The 20,100-nt window shown below is 40.1% G+C and overlaps 1 protein-coding gene across 1 annotated transcript in view; it reads left to right on the top strand.

The window, feature by feature from the left end:
• The window catches only part of NMS (neuromedin S), a 44,624-nt gene that overhangs the window by 5,012 nt on the left and 19,512 nt on the right, over window positions 1-20,100 (top strand). Inside the window, exons 2-3 of the mRNA XM_081833421.1 lie at window positions 5,256-5,280; window positions 10,103-10,356. The gene's annotated coding sequence lies outside the window, so the exon portion shown is untranslated. The remainder of the gene's footprint in view (window positions 1-5,255; window positions 5,281-10,102; window positions 10,357-20,100) is intronic.

Raw genomic sequence — 20,100 nt, 5'->3', positions numbered from 1 at the left:
TGTGCTCTGGTAAGCACTGTGAATTGTGCAAGACTGTTGAATCTCAGATCTGTACCTCTGAAACAAATAATGCAATATATGTTAAGACAAAAAAAAAAAAAAAGAAGAAGAAGAAGAAGGTAGCAGGAGGGGAAGAATGAAGGGGGGGAAATCGGAGGGGTAGACGAACCATGAGAGACGATGGACTCTGAAAAACAAACTGAGGGTTCTAGAGGGAAGGGGGGTGGGAGGATGGGTTAGCCTGGTGATGGGTATTGAGGAGGGCACCTTCTGCATGGAGCACTGGGTGTTATGAATCATGGAACACTACATCTAAAACTAATGATGCAATGTATGGGGATAATATAAGAATAAAAAAATTAAAAAAAAAAAAGAATGTGTTTGGATATTATTTCTCAGCCACCCTGGACTGTAAAGGCAATGGGAAATTGCATACAGAGAGCACACATCCCAGTTCCTTTTCCTGAGCCCACTGAAAAAATTGCACTTGGCTCCCTTGGTGGATATATGAAGAGAGTCGAAATGAGATTTTTTAAACAGAGTCGAAGTGAGATTTTTTTCCCCCAGGTTGAGGCTTTAGAAGAGCTGTAGTGGCCACAACCAGGCATCTCTATGTAGTCCTAGAACTGTGAAATGTTCAGTTACGTAGAGGGTTCTTCTCAGTAGACATGTTGTAGAGAGATAGGGATTATACAGACCTACACAAGTTGATGTCCCTCTCCAATTTATAGATGGCCCTGTAATTCAAAGGTTTTCGTTCATTTGTTTGTTTACCAGGGGACAGTGGAGTGAAATAGGCTGGATTCCATGCTCTGACCCTCAGAAAACCTCCAATGAGTTTATTACGGTCTTTTTGGGGGGTTGTTTTGTCTTGTTAATAACTTCTCCTAAATTAGCTAAAATATGATAGGGCTTGTATATATATATACATATATATGATATATATATGATGATTCGCCAAGAGGATTTATTTCATATTTTAATTCTGAGTCATTTTTAAGACCTACATTTTGAATTGTTGAACATATATTTTAAATATGATTAAAATTAGGAAAGCCAAAGAGGTGCTAGGCTCTTGAGATGGGAAGGCACACCCCATTGTCAGGTTAGAATACATTCTCCATGTAATTGACTAAAGGATAGAAAATTATTGGAAGTAAGGTGGCCACACAGAGTAGGTTTGGGCCATGTGACTAGGCCAATGGGATGTACACAGAAGTGATCTAAGCCATCCATAGGGCTCACCATTAAGAATATGCCAGGTGATCCTGAAGTTTTCTTCCCCTAACATGTGCCCTGGAAGGCAGGCACACAAAATAGAAGCAGCTGTGATCCCTGAGTCACCATTTGGAGGAGAGTTGCAGTACCTGAATAGAATAAGATGAGCACAAAGTCAGTATTCATTGTGGTAAGCCAAGAATAGCTCAGGGTATATTCCTTATGTAGCACAGCCTATCCTAATATAATATTCTAGTTATGTGACAAGAACACTGGACTGAAAGTTAGGAGACTTAAGTTGTGTGAGGTTGAACTATAGGAAATTGCTGGTAATTGTTAGTTTTTGATGTTCAAAAGTGGCAATTTCACATGATTCACCCTAGTATTTCCACCTCTGTGATCAGATAGGTATGCAACATTGAGTAATCCATTAATCCCTTCTGTATCTCATTTTTCTCATCAAACATCAGACCTCATAGACACCTCTGAAAGGATTATAAGTGAATACTTGAACAATTGTAGGTCAACAAATTAGATAACCTCATGTAATGGACAGATTCCTAAAGAGACACAAACTACCTAAAATTGCCTCAAGAAGAAAATCTGAATGGACCTATGACAAGAGATTGAATTAGTAGTTTTAAAACTTCCTACAAAAAAAAAATCCAAGCCCAGGTGATTTTACTATTGAATCCTACATTTAAAGAAGAATTAATGCCAATCCTTCATAAATTCTTCCAAAAAATAGAAGAGGATGGAATACATCTCAACTCATTCTGTGAGGCCAGTATTACACTGATACCAAAACTAGACATAGGCATCACAAGAAAACTACAGACCAATATCTCTTATAACTATAGACACACAAATCCTCAACAAAATATAAGCAAACTGAATCCAGCAACATATATAAAGGATTATACACCATGACCAAGTGGGATATAGCTCAGGAGTGCAAGATCACCTTAACATCTGAAAGTGAATCAATGTAATACACCATGTTAATAGAATAAAGACAAATCACATGACTAACTAGAAGCAGAAAAAGCATTTGACAAAATTCAACTCCGTTTATGAGAAATGCATGCAATAAATTAGGGAGAGAAGGGAACTTCTTTAGCCTGATAAATGGCATCTACAAAACCCCACAGATAGCATCATACTTAATGGTGAAAGACTGAAAGCTTTCCCCCGAGATCAGGAACAAGAAGATGTCTGCTTTTATTATTTCTACTCAACATTTTGCTGGAGGTTTTGGGTAGGACAGCTAGGCAAGAAGAAGACATAGATGTATCTGTATTGGAAAGGGATAAGCAAAGCTATTTCTATTTTAGGTGACCTATCTTGCATACAGAAAATCCTAAGGATTTCACCAAACTATTAGAACTAATAAATGAGTTGAACAGAGTTACAGTGTATAAGACCAACCTACACAAATCAATTGTATTTTTATAGACTAGCAATGAACAACCCAAAAATGAAATTAAGAAAACAATTCCGTTTATAATATCATCTAAAGTAATATAATTCTTAGGGTTAAATTTAACAAAAGAGGTATAAAACTTAAACTCTGAAAACTGTGAACATTTCTGAAAGGAATTAAAGAAGACCTAAATAAGTATAGAGACATCCCATGTTCATGTATCAGAAGATTTAATACTGTTAAGATGGCAATACTCTCCAAATTGACCTACAGATTCATTGGAATCCTCATCAAAATTCCAGCTGGCTTCTTTGCAAAAATTGCCAGTGTGACCCTAAAATTCTCATGGAAATTCAAGAAATTCAGAGTCACCAAAACAATCTTGAAAAATAAGATCAGTCAGAGGAATCACTTCACAATATTAAAACTTACTGCAAAGCTACAGTAATCAAGAGAGTGTGGTACCAGCATAAGAAGAGACATAAAGATCAATGGAGTAGAATTGAGAGTCCAGAAATAAACCCTCACATTTATGATCAATAGATTTATGACAAAGTTGCTAAGAAAATTAATGAACACAGAATTGTCTTTTCTACCAATGGTGTCAGGATGACTGGATATCCATATGGAAAAGAATGGATTTAAACACCTTCATCATAACATATTCAAAAATTAACTCAAAATGGACCATAGACCTAACTGCAAGAGCTAAAACTAAAAAACAAGAAGAAAAATAGGCATAAATCTTTGTAACCATGAGTTAGACAATGGTTTCTTAGATATGACACCAAGAGCCCAAGGTCAAAAAAAGAATAGCTAAGTTGCATTTCATCAAAATTGAAAAATGTTGTGCTTTAAAGAACACTATCAAGGAAGTGAAAAAACAATCCATAGAATGGGAAAAAATTTTTTGCAAATCATATATCTGATAAGGGACTAGTATCTAGAATATATACAGAACTTCTACAATTCCATAACAAAAAGACAAAAAACTCAATAAAAATGGGCAAAGGATCTGAATAGACATCTCTCCAAGGAAGATATGCAAATGGCCAATAAGCACATGAAAAGGTTCTCCATATCACTAATCAGTAGGGAAATGAAAATCAAAGTCACAAGGAGATACCACTTTATACCAACTAGAATGGCTAAAATCAAAAAAGATGAAAACAAAGAGTTGTGGAGAAATGCAACACTCATACATTGCTGGTAAGAATATAAAATGGTGTTGTTGTTTCAGAAAACTTGGCAGTTCCTCAAATGTTAGACATAGGGTTATCATATAATCTTGCAATTTCTTTTTTTTTTTTTAAGATTTTATTTATTTATTTGACAGAGAGAGACACAGCGAGAGCAGGAACACAAGCAGGGGGAGTGGGAGAGGGAGAAGCAGGCCTCCCGCTGAGCAGGGAGCCCGATGTGGGACTCGATCCCAGGACCCTGGGATCATGACCTGAGCCGAAGGCAGACGCTTAACGACTGAGCCACCCAGGCGCCCTAATCTTGCAATTTCATTCTGAGGTGTATACCTGAGAGAAATGAAGACTTAAGTGTACACAAAAACTTGTATGTAAATGTTAACATCACTATTTATAATAGCCTAAGAGTGGAAACAAATGTCCATCAAATGATGAATGAATAAACAAAATGTGGTATATCCATACAGTGGAATATGGCTTAGGAAAAAAAAAAAAAAGGAATGACATGGATGAACCTTGAAAACATTATGCTAATTGAAAGAAGCCAGATACAAAGGACCACATACCCTATGACTCCATTTATATGAAATGTCCAAAATAAGCAAGTCTATAGTGACAGAAAGTAAAATAGCGGTTGCCTGGGGGCTGGAGTAGAGGTCAGGAATTGGGAGTGACTAATAGATACAGGTGATGAAAATATTCTGAAATTAGATCGTGGTGATTGCTGCACAACTCTGAACATACTAAAAGCCACTGAAGTTTAAATGGGTGAGTTTTAGGGTATGTGAATTATATCTCAATAAAAGTGTTAATTAAAAATGTGGATGTGTAGTGATTTAGAAAACTACCCTCACATATATTGTGGTTCATTTCATTGTATGTATCTGTTGAACAGAATAGTGGGCGGAAAAATGCTCAGCTAATTCTTAGGAGATGTGATTTCCAATCTGACTTTCGTGTAGAGTCTGGTAAATCACTTAACTTCTGAGCCCCAATTTTCTAATAGGAAATCAATATGTTATTTTGGATGACTTCTCTGTTCCCCTCCAGCTCTAATAGCCAATTATTCTATGGAAGCTAGATTTCAATCTGTGCAAAGTTGTTGTGGGGGATGTACATTTACATCTGGGTTTAAGTCCTATAATGAAAATAGCAAAGTGTGGAAGGAAAAATGTCAGAAACATTCATCTAAGAAGAAAATAATATGGAGAAATAAGGAGAAGAAAAAAACAAGTAAGTAAATTTTTTGTGTTTGTGGCATACGGTTACATAATTAACTATCCATTCAGCTGGTTGAAAATATAATTACTGTTTTCTTTTCCATCATGGCAAGATGGGACCTACTTTTACATCTCTTACTTATGATAAGAAAACTGCCAGTTAAAATAAAGTTACTATTATCTTTTTTCATACAGGCAATGAGTCTCAGAAGTCAACATGGTAAGTAATGTAGTGCTAGGGTGGCCCTTTGAAAAATTGGCCCTCACTTCTGATACTGAGTTCACCAAGCATGGAAAAATGTATTCTTCTCAGATAAGATGTGTTAATAACAAAGCATGAATAGACTGTAAGTATCACGAAGTAACAAACTCCTGATGCCTTATGACTAAAGATTGTTTTAGGATTGTTATCACAAAAACTCTCCATCAGGTGGAAAGTTGGAAATGCACCACACATATGCTTTATTTTCATTACCATCCAAATCTTCCATTAGTAATAAGTTAGAGAGGTGTGTTGATTGATTCTTCAGACCAGGAGAGTACTACTTGGTTCCCATCTACTACTGATTCTCAAATCTGGCTGATCATCAGGGAAATGTGTAAAGATAATGCAGATCAGTGGCTCTGTTCCCTAGAGATTCTTTCTCAATAGGTCCAGGTAAAGCCTGGAGACCCTAATTTTAAAAGCTCCTCAGATGACTATGATTTTTTTCCTGTTAATCTGTGTCAAGTCAACTTGATTCTTAGTCCAGGTAGAAGGGTCTTGAAGGGCAGAGGAAATTCTTCCTCCTCAACAACGGTAAGAATTGTTTCATAAAACTTTTATTTCATATACATATACACTCACACATCTATGCCCATATAAATACATATCAAATGTATTTCCTATTGTTTTGGTCAAAAGTTTTAAAGCCACTCGTCTAGAACATTATTACTAGAAGCATTAATATGCATTACTTATGGATTCAATTTTTAAACAGATATATATAAGGCTATTCAGAATTTTTATTTTCTTTTATGTAAGTTGGTTGGTTATCTTTTGGTTGGTTGAGTTTTGTGTGGGGGATTTTCCATTTCATCTAAGTTTTCAAATTTATTTGCTTGAAGTTATCCATAGTATCTTATCTTGTTTTAATATCTGTGGAATCTACATTAATGTCTCCCTTTTCATTCCTGATACTGGTCATTTGTGTTTTCTTTCTTTTTTTCTTGCCCAGTTTTGCTAATGTTTATAATTTATTATTAATTTCTAAAAATGTATTGATTTAGTGATATTGATTTAGTGATCTTATTGATTTCCTCTGTTGCATGTCTGCTTTCTATTTTATTGATTTCTGCTTTTATCTTTTATCTTTTTATTTATTTGCTGTTCTTTTTAAGATAGAAGCTTAGATCATTTATTTTCAACCTTTCTCTTTTCTAATATTTACATTTAAAGCTGTAAATATCCCTCTAAGTACAACTTTGGTTACATTCTAAAAGTCTGTAAGTATTCCCAGGTCATAATGAGACAGAGAAACTGAAGGACTCCATAAAAAACCTGCTTTTTGCTCCTTTTCCTGCTTCTATTCTTGCTAGGACCTGCACCCCCACTTTACACATGCCTCATCATGCAAACAGTGTATATTCTCTTTGTAAGGGAAAAGGAGTTAATGATTTCTATAGAATAGATAACATCTAAGGAGGGCCAGGTGAGAATGACTGGACAAAGCCATCATATGTGTATTCTAGACTATTGAATGTGTATTCAATGCCAAGGCTCCCTGTCTCTAAAGAGTAACACCTGGGCCCCTGTTTTTGTTCTAACCAGCTCCTGGATGCCTGAGAGGACACCTAAACCAGGCTACAGTCCTCAGTAAAAAGCCCCAGACCCCGAACAAAAATCAGACTCATTCTCCTTTCCTTTCCAAGTCTCCTGGATGCTCCTTCTATATCTGCTCTCCCAATATGTTCAGTAAACTCTGCTCTCACTTCCTGCTAGCTCCTGTTTGATTTCCACACTCTGTGAGGCCAAGGACCCTCTTGGCTGGTCCTGCAGGACCCCCTCTGGGTCCCTGGACCTGGCCTGCTGGCATCAATAACTCAATGCTTGTTCTGCTTGATTTGTTCTATTTAATTTCTTTCATCTTGGGGAGTATGGCAGCATAATTTTGTGACCATCAGAACAATATTCACACAATTTCCCAAATCATTTTTTACTTAAAATATATCTAACAAAACATGTTTGGCATTGAATCTTACGAAATGGTTTTGATCAGGAGAGTGTGGGGGACCCAATCGAGTGGAGGCCAGTAGCACAGGCAGTGAAAGAAGTCACCCAAAGCAGAACAAAGGATGTAGGAGTTTATTGAATACACTGTAAGGGAGCAGGGGGGCAGGACAGCAAAGAAGAGACTATCTCCCAGGAAGCAGTGGTGGAGGGGCTGTATTATGGGAGGGAGTGAGGAGGTATGGGAACCTATGGAATTTTATGTTTTTGGTAACTATGCCCAGTTGTAAGTAACTCATTGGTCAGCTAGGACCTATGGCTATTTTGAGGTGGGTCCCCTAATGAGCCTGTTTGCATTCAACTTAGTGGTCACTGGGGGCCCTATTAGGTTTCCACTGCTCAAGCCTGCTGCCTAAAAGTAGCCTCTACAAAGAGCACATTTTGATTCTTCCCTGCTTTTATAAAATCTATGAGAAATAGCATCTCAAACTTTTTTAAAAATATGAACTATTAAGTGTTGCTTCTTCTTAACCTCTTAGGGCAAATAAGGACATGACAATGATCCTCTTTGTCTGAATTAATAAAACTCAATATATTTAAACTTCTCAGAAAATGGAAATGCTAATTATTATAGTTAGGGTAAAACATTATTAAGATAACCCATTGGAATTACATACTTTTTGATATAAAAGTTTACTTTCATGGTAACAATTTCTGAAGTCCAGTTACATCTGTAAGAACAGCTTTTTTTTTTTTTTTTTAAGATTTACTTATTTGAGACAGGGAGTCTGCACGCATGAATAGGGTGAGGGGCAGAGGGAGAGAGAGAATCCTTAAGCAGACTCCCCGCTGAGCCCCGAGGCTGCCATGGGGCTGAATCGAATCCTAGGACCCTGAGATTATGATCTGAGCCAAAATCAAGAGTCAGATGTTTAACCAATTGAGCCACCCAAGCACCCCTGTAAGAACAGTTTTATTATGCAAAACAATCTGTTTATCCAGAGGTGGGAGACAAACAAGATGCTTTCTTCTTTTCTTCCTGCAGTGTAAGCACTGGAATTACATTAGTACTGAGAGAAAATGGCAAGCCCTGGAGACTCAAAATTTAAAATATGAAAAGAGGGCAGAATAGGATTATTAGCAAATGGAATGTGGAGCTGGTTTGTTTTGCCTCTAGAATTCTGAGTCATTATTTCACGTATGGAATGTCCCATAAAGAATAATTTTACCTCTGGGGGCACCTGGGTGGCTCAGTCGGTTAAGCGTCTGCCTTCGGCTCAGGTCATGATCCCAGGGTCCTGGGATCGAGTCCCACATCGGGCTCCCTGCTCCACGGGAAGCCTGCTTCTCCCTCTCCCACTCCCCCTGCTTGTGTTCCCTTTCTTGCTGTGTCTCTCTCTGTCGAATAAATAAATAAAATCTTTGAAAAAAAATAATAATTTTACCTCTGATAAAGATACTGGAGGATAGTCAGAAAAAAGGCTGGCAGGGGCAAGGGCCGTCCCGTCCTAAGAGGAAACTACCTTTAAAAGGAAAAAGACCCCATCCTGTTAGTCTGCACCACCCTGAAAGGAGCCCTCCACCCTTTCCCACGTGAACAACTACCTCATAGGTAGATGAGTGTGTGGACAAAAACCTGATTGGGTGACAGACGATGGAGGGTTAATCAGATTAAAACAGCCCGCCAACAATCTCATAAAAACCCTAGACTAGAAACTCTAACCCATTCGAGTCCCCTCCCTCTTCTGGAGCCTTCTACCATCACTCAATAAACTTTGCATTGCTGCCTACCACTCTTCATCTGGTCTACCTCTTCATTCTTCAAAACAGCTTGACCAAGAACCACAGGAACTAAAGGAAATCCTGAAACAACAGACATTACTTTGACTCAAGGAACCAGTGGGATAAAAACTGGCCCAGTTAACTGAAGTACAGTCTTTAGGGAGGAGCAGGACATGGTCTTGGTTGTTGGAAGTCAGAAAATTTGCTTCAGAAGACAACATTTTCCAGTCCCTTGATTCAGCAATTCCGTATCTAGGGATTTGGTCTAAGGAAATAACTATTTATGTGTGTGAAGATTTAGCTATAAGGATGTCCATGATAATGTTGCTTAGAATTCTATAAAAACTGCAAAAAGGGGCACCTGGGTGGCTCAGTTGGTTAAGCGACTGCCTTCGGCTCAGGTCATGATCCTGGAGTCCCGGGATCGAGTCCCACATCAGGCTCCCTGCTCAACAGGGAGTCTGCTTCTCCCTCTGACCCTCCTCCCTCTCATGCTCTCTCTCTCATTGTCTCTCTCGCAAATAAATAAAATCTTAAAAAAGAAAGTAAAAAAAAAAAAAAAACTGCAAAAAGCCTAGGTATTCTCAATTAGGTAATAGAAGTTTATTATATTAGAATATGATAAAGCCAAAAATGATGCTTCTGATGAGTATTTCATGATATATAAAACATTCACACTATATTCTAAAGAGAAAAATATGTATGATGTAATTCAGTTTTTATTTTTTTAAATATATGGTATATTATATACTTTAGGCATTGATAAAATACCAGAAGGGATAGATACCCAGTGTTGACAGTGGTTATCTCTTAGACTGGGGATTATAGTGATTATATTTTCTTTTGGCTTCTCTGCAGCTTAAAATAACTTCTAAAAAAAAGTCTATGCTTTATGTTTGTGATATTGAAAAACAGAAGCTATTGCTTTATAAATTGCTTTAGAGCAATTGAAAAATAAATGAATATGGACCCTTGCTGTGAGAATTTCCAGATATCTGACATTGAGTGACATTTAAAAAACTGTTTAATTCCTTCTTGTTTTTTCTTTTAGAGAGAGATGGCACACACAAGTGGGTGGGGGGCCTTCATTCCTCTGACTTCAGTGACGACCTGAAGAAGATACTTGTGCCCGTTGTCACAAAGCTGATGTGCACCTGGCAGGAGGTAGAAGGCCTGGAAGCCTGAGGAGGAATGCAGCTAGAGCTGGTAGAGCTGTGGGTCTGGCTGCTGCCTCACACCAAGGTGGGGGGCCGATCCACAGTCTCAGTCATGGTCTGCAACCACACCGGACTCTCTACAAACCAGGTAGAGACACACAGTTGACCCTTGAACAACATGAGTTTGAACTGCATGGGTCCACCTACACATGGATTCTTTTACAGTACAGAACTCTAAATGTATTTTCTCTTCCTTCTGAGTTTCTTAATAACATTTTCTTTTCACTAGCTTCCTTTATTGTAAGAATACAGTAGGTAATACACATAACATACAAAATATGTGTTAAACAATGGTTTATGTTATCAGTAATGCTTCTGGTCAACAGTAGGCTATTAGTAGTTAAGTTTTGGGGGAGTCAAAAGTTATATGCAGATTTTTGACCGCATGGGAGGTGGGGGAGTGTCAGTGCCCTTGATCCCTGTGTTTTTCAAGGGTCAACTGGTATACCCAAATGGAGTAGATGTATACTTCTGAGTATAAATAAGCATGGCTTCTGCTTCACTTCGAGCCCACACAAGACTGTCCTGTGCCACACAGGAAAGGGAAGTCTAGCCACATAGACTAAGCTGAACTAAGTTGATATAGTACAAGCTGCATGGCCTCTATTTGCTACTGACCCACTGGAGGACCATGAACAAGTTAGCTATCCTGTGTGGCTCTCCAAACCTCTCCAAGATAATAATAATAATAAAACAGCACTAGCCCCTTTTTGCTTTGTGTATATATATTTATATAGGGGGAGAAAGACTAGACTTATAAAATTATTGGGTGAATGTTAGGATTAACTTTGTATCATCATTTTAAGTTGTTTTATGTTCACTGTTCTCTGACATAGACCTTCCTATGGATGTACTGCTTACTTTTAAGCCAACTATTAAAATACATAAAATATTAAGATTCAATAGACAGAAGCACATGTATATAAGCCGAGAATAGCTCATAAGGGTATGTCAATATTCCTGACAAGCAAATGAATACCTTGAGGTTTTCTCTTTCCAGTGGGAAATAATGATAATATGTCTCTTATCTGTGTACTAAATAACTCACAACTCTCTCCTCCACCGAGCTGCAAATATATAGCAAGCAGACTGTTTTTTATAGTAATGCTGCCCACTGAGCCTAAATACTACCTGTTGTCATGTATTGAGTCACTACTATGTGTCATGCCCTGCCCCTTTAATACATAATATTTAATTTTCTCACTAACTCTGCAAGATAAGTATTCATATTTCTATTTTACAGATGAGATAATGGAGCGTCAGAAAAGTTAAGTGATTTCCCCAAGGCCACAAAACTCGTAAGTTGTGTAGCTGGAATTTGGACAGTTCTGTCTGGGGCCCCAACCTAGGCTTTATCTTCAGGACTCAAGTGTGGTCCACACACCAGCAGCACCAGCATCCGAGAGCTGTTGGAAATGTGGAATCTTAGGTCCTACCCAGACCTACTGGATCAAAATCTACAGTTCAGCAAGATCAGCAAGTAATCTGCATGCGCCTTAAAGTTTGAGAAGCACTGTTATACATGCATTGCTATTCTCCACAAAATGGTGTTGGGAGATCAAATACTCTTATATTCAGTGTTGAAACTAATTATTTGCTGGGCTTGATAGGAAGGTGGCTTTGTTGATTTTCAGTGATTAACCTAAGCTTCCAGAACAGCATCTATTTCCCCTGTGTGCTCTGAGTAGCATACCTATAACACAAATTTATGTTGAGTTTACATGATTGAAGATTCCACAGACATAAGCAACACGGTGATTGAATTTCCTTTTAGAGAGCTGTCTGTGATCTTTTTCTTACCTATTAATATGATGGATTATCTAAGAACTTGCAAATGGAACAGGCCACTGTAGAAAAGAATTGGTCAAAGAAGATAAAGCCTCACTCAAGAAATTATTTAAACCCACCATCCCTCCAATACCAAACTCCTGAGGGTGTTTGCATTTTAAAAGAGGAGCTTGGAAATCGAATGAAATTATGACAGGTTGATTATTTGCTGCAGCATATATTTTTTGAGAAGATGGATACATATTCTTTGTGTCCTTATCTTGCCTCCATTAGCTCCAGGCTCCACATTTTATCTGCCATTAGAGCAATAGGATCAGCGATTGGCACCTCTCTTCTCCAAGTTTTAAGAGTAGCCTAAGAGTAGAAGGTCCGTTTAGTTTGCTACTGTGAAATAGTTACCAAAGGAAGTTATTTTCATATATAACCAGCATAGATCATGCCAACTTTAACACAAGGAGCACATTGCTAACTCATATCTGTACAGTCCTCCATGCTCTGGCTCCACACCATCTTTCCAGCCTCACTTCCTTGGTTCAGCATTTCCTTGTCATTTTCCTTTTCATCCTGGCTGCACTAGCCCAAATGAACCCTCTACGCTGTACTAATTCCAAGGCTTGCTTCTGATTCTCTTTCCACCTGAAATGTCCTCTCCCACGTTTCCTCTTGCCCCAAACCTACTCATTCTTCATGTCAAATGTCAGCCATGACACAACATCTTTCTTGGCACATGTTGGCTAGAAACTCTAAATCCCAAAGGGTTTATTTTCTCTCTAGTGGGACACTTACCACTTTCTATCTTTACATAATATTTATCTGAGACTTTCCCTGCCCTGGTAGACTGTAAAGACCCTGAAAAAAGGATCCTTGTCTTAGTATGTAAGCATTCCCCACGGATGCCTCATACAATACCTGCCACATCAATCCTCAATAAATAGTTCCTTTCTTCCTTCCTGGCTGATGATGTTGAACACCTTTCATGTGCTTAATTGGCATCTGTATACCTCTTCATTGAAATGACTCTTCAAATCTTTTGCCCATTTTCTAACTGAATTTTTTTATTGTTGAGTTTTGAGTGTCCTAAATATATGTTAGATTTTTTGTTATAGTCTCACAGATCTCTGAGGCTCTGCTCATTTTTTTTCAGTTTCTTTCTGTTGTTCTGATTGGATAATTTCTATTGTTATACTTTTCAGTTCACTGATTCTTTCCTTTTTTCCCTCCATCCATTGAGTTTTCAATTTTGGTTATCACATTTTTCAGTTCTAAAATTTCTATTTGCCTCCCATATATATCTTCTATTTCTCTTTTGAGACTTTCTATTTCTTTCTTGAGACTCTGTTTTTTTTTTTTCATTTGTTTCAAGTGTGTTAACTATTATTAATTCATAACATACATATTAATTTGTATTTGGATATAAATTCCCATCTGTTCTGTTATAAATATGTTCTCTCTGACATGGCTTATCTTTAAACTTAACTTATAAGTTTATAAATCTCCTGACCAGGAGATCATGACCTGAGTCAAAACCACGAGTCGGATGCTCAACTGACTGAGCCAGCCAGGCACCTCATCCGCAGTCATCATAAAGAAATCATCTTTCTCTCAAATAACAAAATGTTATGACATACTTTCTTCCAGTTGTTTTAAAATTTTGAATTTCACATTTAGATATTTAACCTCCCTGGAGTTTATTTTGTTATGGTGTCAGGAAGTATACATCTAATTTGTTTCCATGTAGAAAGCTGAATGAGGCCAGACCACAAGTGCTGGTATAGGACTGGTGAGAGTGGTGACCTCACTTAGCTTGGGTTACTTTCTCTCTTGTTTACTACTGAGCCAGTCAACACCCAGGACAAAGGAACACAGGAGGTTAAGGGCATGCTTTCGAGGAAACAGCTCTCCAAAATCTCCTTTGTCAGTGTGGAAGTGCATCTGAATATTTGGGGTCTCAGCAGCCTGTGGGGAGAGAAAAGTGCCAGAGGCTGCAGAATCAAGGCAGCCTGCCTTTTATATAAGCATGGAGGTTGAGAAGGCTTTGGTGGGGCATGTCACATCAACATTTAAGGATGACCCTGTGATCTCATACAGATATTGGTACAACGCACACCTTCTATTCCATTTCTAACTGGGCCTCCTTGAGCTTTCTGTGCCATGAGACCACACCCAGCTCCATTTATTGACCAGTCCTTCCCCATGATTGGTAACATTTCGCACACCAAATACCCCTAAAAGCTAATGTCTCTCCGTGAATACAATAGCTATATAATAGCTAATATAATAATATAATACAATAGCTAATGTTTATGTAAAACAGACAACTTCAAATGTTGGCCATCTTGATTGTGGTTTGTGGATTCTAAATGTCCAAAGTCCAAATGCTTCAGAACTAGAGTGAAAGAAAACTAAATCCTCATTTTCCTTTTGATGACACATTCCAGTTTTTAAAGATTCATGACACCATCCAGAGCCTTTTTATACAAATGCCTAATGGTATGACGTGGGCTTAGGACTTGGATTTGTGCCTTCTGATAAATACGGTGGTGTCAGATATTATAGCTGGGTAATTATAATTGCAATAATTCTGTAGCCTTCCCACAGTAGGGAACTAAGTCAGTCCATGAATTGGTTAGCAAACTCTCCACATAGAAAATTATTAACATGAGAAGTGGAGGAATAAATGTGTGGTTATAATCCAGTTTAATTTCCTGTGAACCGATTGCCTCCTTGGTAGAGGTCAATATGTGCCTCAATGCCTTCTGGGAAGCATGCTGCTATGGTGTCATGATGGATAATAAAAACACAGAATCCTGAGGAAGAACATCGCTACATGGTATTAAAATATGGCTCTGGGATGAAAAAAAAATGAGCTTGTGACATCTGACTAATAGGGAGATGGAGCACAGTGAGAATTATTCATAGTGGGTCATAAAATGGAAAGGCCAGATGCCCACCGAGCAGAGCAGCCAGCAATACTCAGGTGTTTGCATACTGCTTCTCTAAATGACAAATTGTAGTCATCAAAGGCTTCTTGAAACTTTCCATTCACCAGGACTGCTTAGGCAAGTGCACAAATGATATTTTTACATGTACAGATGGCTGCGCACAGATCATATGGACGCCAGCAGCTGTGGCGGGGCCGGGCTGTGGCACCGATCACCCAAGACAGTTCATGTGGCTTCCGGGGAGTCCTCTCTTATTCATTTATTTGGGGCACAAGGTTTATCTTTGTAAGTGTTTTTCAGGAACCAGTATACAAATACCTTTGCATGTCCTGAGCATCTCTAAGGTGATGGAGAGAGGAGAGTCCAGGATCATGCTGGCTAGAGACAGAATGCAGAAAGAGCCCCAAATGGGCTGAGAATGAGCTCTTGAGCAAACGAGAAAATACCTAGTTCTGCTGAACTGAGATTCTCAACCTAGAGTCTGAACCCGTAGGCAGGAGTTCACAAACTCAGATTGGGGCAGAATCCCCAGGGAAGTTTTTTACAATGCAGATTCCTATGCCTCACACCTAGGGATTCAGATTCAGTCTGGAATGGGATCCAGAAACCTGTGCATCCCAGGTGCTTCTGAAGCATGTGGTCTGGAGACTATATTCTACTGCTCGTGGGTGGTTGGTTGTAGTGGGGGTTCATGAAAAAGGACTATGGAAAAGAATCATGCACCCAAACCCCCCAAAATGCTATGAAAACTTGGGCATCTAGATACGCCTGTGCATTTTTCAGAGATGAAAATCCATACCTTTCCTCACATATTTGGAAGGATCCATGTCCCTTCAGAAGTTACAAACCATGATAGCATACAGTGTCCACGAAGCTAATGATTGGATCTCTATTTCTAAAGAAGGTATTTAACTTCTTTCCACCTCCAACCTCAGATAACTCCCCCAAACCCATCCAGCATCTCACAGAATTATGAACATACTTGGCCCTGAGAGGCTTCTGGTCAGAGAGAATGGCTGGGTCCTTGTTATTCTGTTGTCACTATTGAGAAAGTGACTCAAAGGGGCATCCTACAGAGAGGGATAAGCAGCTTGTCTCTGCAAACAAAGATAGCAGTTCAGTTCTGTGCACCAGACCGCCTTGCTAATGGCTTCTAAAGATAGCCAGAGGAGCATGGAGCTCCCCTGGGAGCTGGTTCTCCTCAGTCAGGGCCTGGGAAAAGACCCTCAGAGTCAAAGGTCTGATTAGAAAGAGGTCTTTCTAGTCCTCTGGCTTCAGTTCCAGAACCCCCTCCACAGCTCCTTGAGCTTCCAGAACCTTCTTATCCTGTCCCTCAGGCTATGTAAAACTGCAAAGAACAGCCCACACTTAGAGAGGGCACCCCCATTGACCATGCTAACCTTAACTCTGCCCTTAGACTTTTTTTTCATTTACCACATGACTTCTCAAGCATTTATTACTGTTAATTTACATGAATTATTCTTTCGAACTCTGTTTAAACAAGATAAAAGAATCATAGAGTTAGTTTTATTATCATTGTTATTATTTTCTTACCTTTGCACGAATGAGAGATGAAAGGAGTGTCCATAACCCTCTTCTGACTTAGGAGACTCACAAATATGTATGCCTTTCAGAAAAACATGTCTCAAATGGAACATTACCAGAACCACACGTTTTTAAACAAGACCAATGAGGATCACCACCTTCCTGGAAGCTACAGTTACATCTATCTACAAGCCATAGCAACAACCTCTGAAATTCAGATATTTTATTACTCCTGAGTTAGAAATAACATTGACAAGCGTAAAGACATCAAAGGATACGTCTCTGCGTTTTCATTTTGTTTGTTTTAGCTAGAAGATATATTTTCTTCTTAACTAGCTGAGATTTCTCTCACCCGCAATTAGAAGGGTCTGTTATTTCAGGACTTAGATTTCCTTTACTTAGCACTGTGAGAAATAATGCAGACCTGCTTTATTAATATATTTAAAAACTTAAAATACAGGGGCACCTGGGTGGCTCAGTCGGTTAAGCGTCTGCTTTCGGCTCAGGTCATGATCTCAGGGTCCTGGGATGGAGTCCCCCATGGGGCTCCCTGCTCAGCAGGGAGTCTGCTTCTCCCTCTGCCCCTCCCCCGGCTCACGCTCGCTCTCTCTCTCTCTCTCTCTCAAATAAATAAATAAAATCTTAAAAAAAAAACAACTTAAAATATAGAGCAGGAAAAAGTAGAATGAGAATTCAACAAATTGGATATGAAGCATGTGAGTTTTAGCAGCTAGCTTACCCTTTCTGGCTCCTTGCTTCTTCCCGCCAGCCTCCAACTAGGTAACGTAGCCTCTTCTTTACATAGAAAGAAGAAGTTCCCCATCATGTGACCTGCTCAAATTCTTTCCTACCACCTCCAGATCTGAGTGTGTCTTTACCTCCCTCCCTCCTGTTTCAGGGGTAGAAGACTCATTCTTCCTCTTGGCTTGTCATTATATCCCTCTTGATTACTCCATGACTTTGGCTCCTCAGTTTCCTTTCTCTTCCCTGTCTCCCCCGCTTCCTCTCCTTTGCCTATCTACACATTCACGTCTCCCTCACCCTGCATTTATTATAAAGCCTCCCTTGTTCCCAAGCCCTTCACCTTCTGTCCTTCCTGAAAGAATGATCTGTATCTGCCTCCTCCGCACACCCTCAACCCGGCCCCTACCAAAGCTGCTCACCAGTGACAACCTCACCACTAAATCCACTCTTCTCCTGCAGGGTGCTTTCCCTGACAATTTGCTCTTGGCTTCTGCTCAAGCCTTGATATTCACCAGGGTGTCCTATTCCTTCACTCCCTTCATTCTCCCAAAGCGATCTCATCTTCTCTAGTGACGTCAGCCACCACACACGTGTTCCTGATGATTAAATCTACACACGTGACTTCAGTTTCCTTCTTGAGCACGAGCCACTCATCTCCAGCTACATCCTGGACACCTCCATTTGCGTCCTCCACAGGCACATGTCCCACACATCAACCCACTGTTTTCTCTCCATTCCCAGTCTTGTGAAGACAGTCACTCTGTGCTCTTGCATCACAGGCCAGACCCCTTGGAGGCCTCTCTGGCTCCTTCCTTTCCTTTAGCCTCCAGATAGTCATCCCCAATTCTTGCCAATTCTCCAGTTAAAATGTCTGAGTCCTCCCCCTCCTTTCTGTTCCTGCTGACACTACCTTGGGTCTGGTCCTCACTATTTTTCACTTGCAGATGCTCCCTGTAGATTTCCACGTAAGCTTTCTCACATAAGCGTCTCTGTAGCCACAGCTGGGTCAGATCCCAACACCCCCTGCTTTTAATCCTTGATGACTTCCTGATACCTACACAATACATCTGACTCCTGAAATGGCATATCAGGCTCTCCAGTACAGCATTCCGTGTCTCTAACCAGTGTGATTCTCTCCTTCTTGCTTCCCTTCCCCATCGGAAGTGAGGCCAAGTTCTAATATCAGAGGTACCCAGCTGGTGGTAGGCACTCGGTTTGCAGATGGGGAGAGTAAGCTTATAAAAATGACACCATTCATTTCCTACTCTCTCTACAAGTCTGCAACCTGACAGCCTGCTTCTATTTCACCCTTCCTTCTGTTTCCCTTAACATCTTTGTCATTGTCGTAAGAGCCTTCCTAAAGATGCCACAACTATCTCTCCTCCCACTCCAGCCATCAATCATGCTTCTGTCCCAGCCTCTGGAAACACCAAACTTCACTTTTGTCTTGATGTTTTCCCACCTATGTCCCTTTCATATGGCTACTGCCTCTCTTCTGCCCACTCTGCTTGGCAAATTCACTTGGCCTCCAAACCCCCTGCCAAAGCCAGCTCCACTGTAGAGTCTTCCCTGCCTCCCCTGCAATGGATACCCTTCTCCGGTGCTCTCGTAGGGAATTATAGATGAGTTTCCCTTTCCTGCTACACCATGAACTCCTTGAGCTCAGAGATTCTTTCTTTTTTTTTTTTAGATTTTATTTATTTATTTGACAGAGAGAGAGACAGCGAGAGAGGGAACACAAGCAGGGGGAGTGGGAGAGGGAGAAGCAGGCTTCCTGCTCAGCAGGGAGCCGGATGCAGGGCCTGAACCGAAGGCAGACGCTCAACAACTGAGCCATCCAGGCGCCCCAGAGATTCTTTCTTACTCATCTTCCTATCCCTGGTGACTGGCATATAGTTGGAGCTCAGTAAATGTATAAAGAAATGAATGAATAAGTGAGTTAGTGAGTGAGTGAATGACTCTCATTGTTTCAGGTGCCATGGACAGACAAGGCAGTGGAATTAACTAATAAATGGTGAGGTTGAGAGGAAGTAGGCACTGTTTCAGGTTGCTCCACGTTCCAAGCAAGAGTCATCTCTCCTTTCCCACTCTGGTAGTCCTCCCTTCTCCTCCAGCTCCTGAGTCATCAGGCTAGATGGTCCCGTGTACCTGCCCACAGCAAATTGACTCATCCCACCCACCCTCCCCAGTCCCCTGTCCCGACGGCACAGGCTTGGAGGACAAGAGCCAGTGCCTGGGTCACGGTCAGATCCACTGTTCTGATCTCCTGAGGCTGCCCTGGGGCATGTGGGCTGATTGTTTCTGTTTTCTTGTGTTCAGTTATTTTAATTGGCCCCCATGAAACCCCTCCTTCTTATTCAAATCTGTCCTTATGTAGAACTCCACTCAACATAAGCCATTATCTTTTTTATTGATTGCCATTCCTATTTACTCTTTCTTGCTTGCTAAATTACTGATTCTCATCTCTACTCTCCCATTATTTAGTCTCTATTTCCAAACACTAGCAATTTACTCTTCTCTGTTAAATGTTTCCCGTCCGGGGCGCCTGGGTGGCTCAGTCGTTGGGCGTCTGCCTTCGGCTCCGGTCATGATCCCAGGGTCCTGGAATCGAGCCCTGCATCCGGCTCCCTGCTCAGCGGGAAGCCTGCTTCTCCCTCTCCTACTCCCCCTGCTTGTGTTCCCTCTCTCTCTGTCTCTCTCTTTGTCAAATAAATACATAAAATCTTTAAAAAAAAAATGTTTCCCATCCAATACCTCTGAACCTTCCCCCATGTGTTTGCTAGAGATTCTTTCTTGCTTCCCTCCTGTGCCTA

The sequence above is a fragment of the Leptonychotes weddellii genome, chromosome 10, assembly GCF_054177405.1.
Source record: "Leptonychotes weddellii isolate Sample4059 chromosome 10, ASM5417740v2, whole genome shotgun sequence".
Taxonomy (NCBI): domain Eukaryota; kingdom Metazoa; phylum Chordata; class Mammalia; order Carnivora; family Phocidae; genus Leptonychotes; species Leptonychotes weddellii.
Note: the sequence above shows the minus strand (reverse complement) of the source record. Positions and strands in the feature narration are given on the sequence as shown.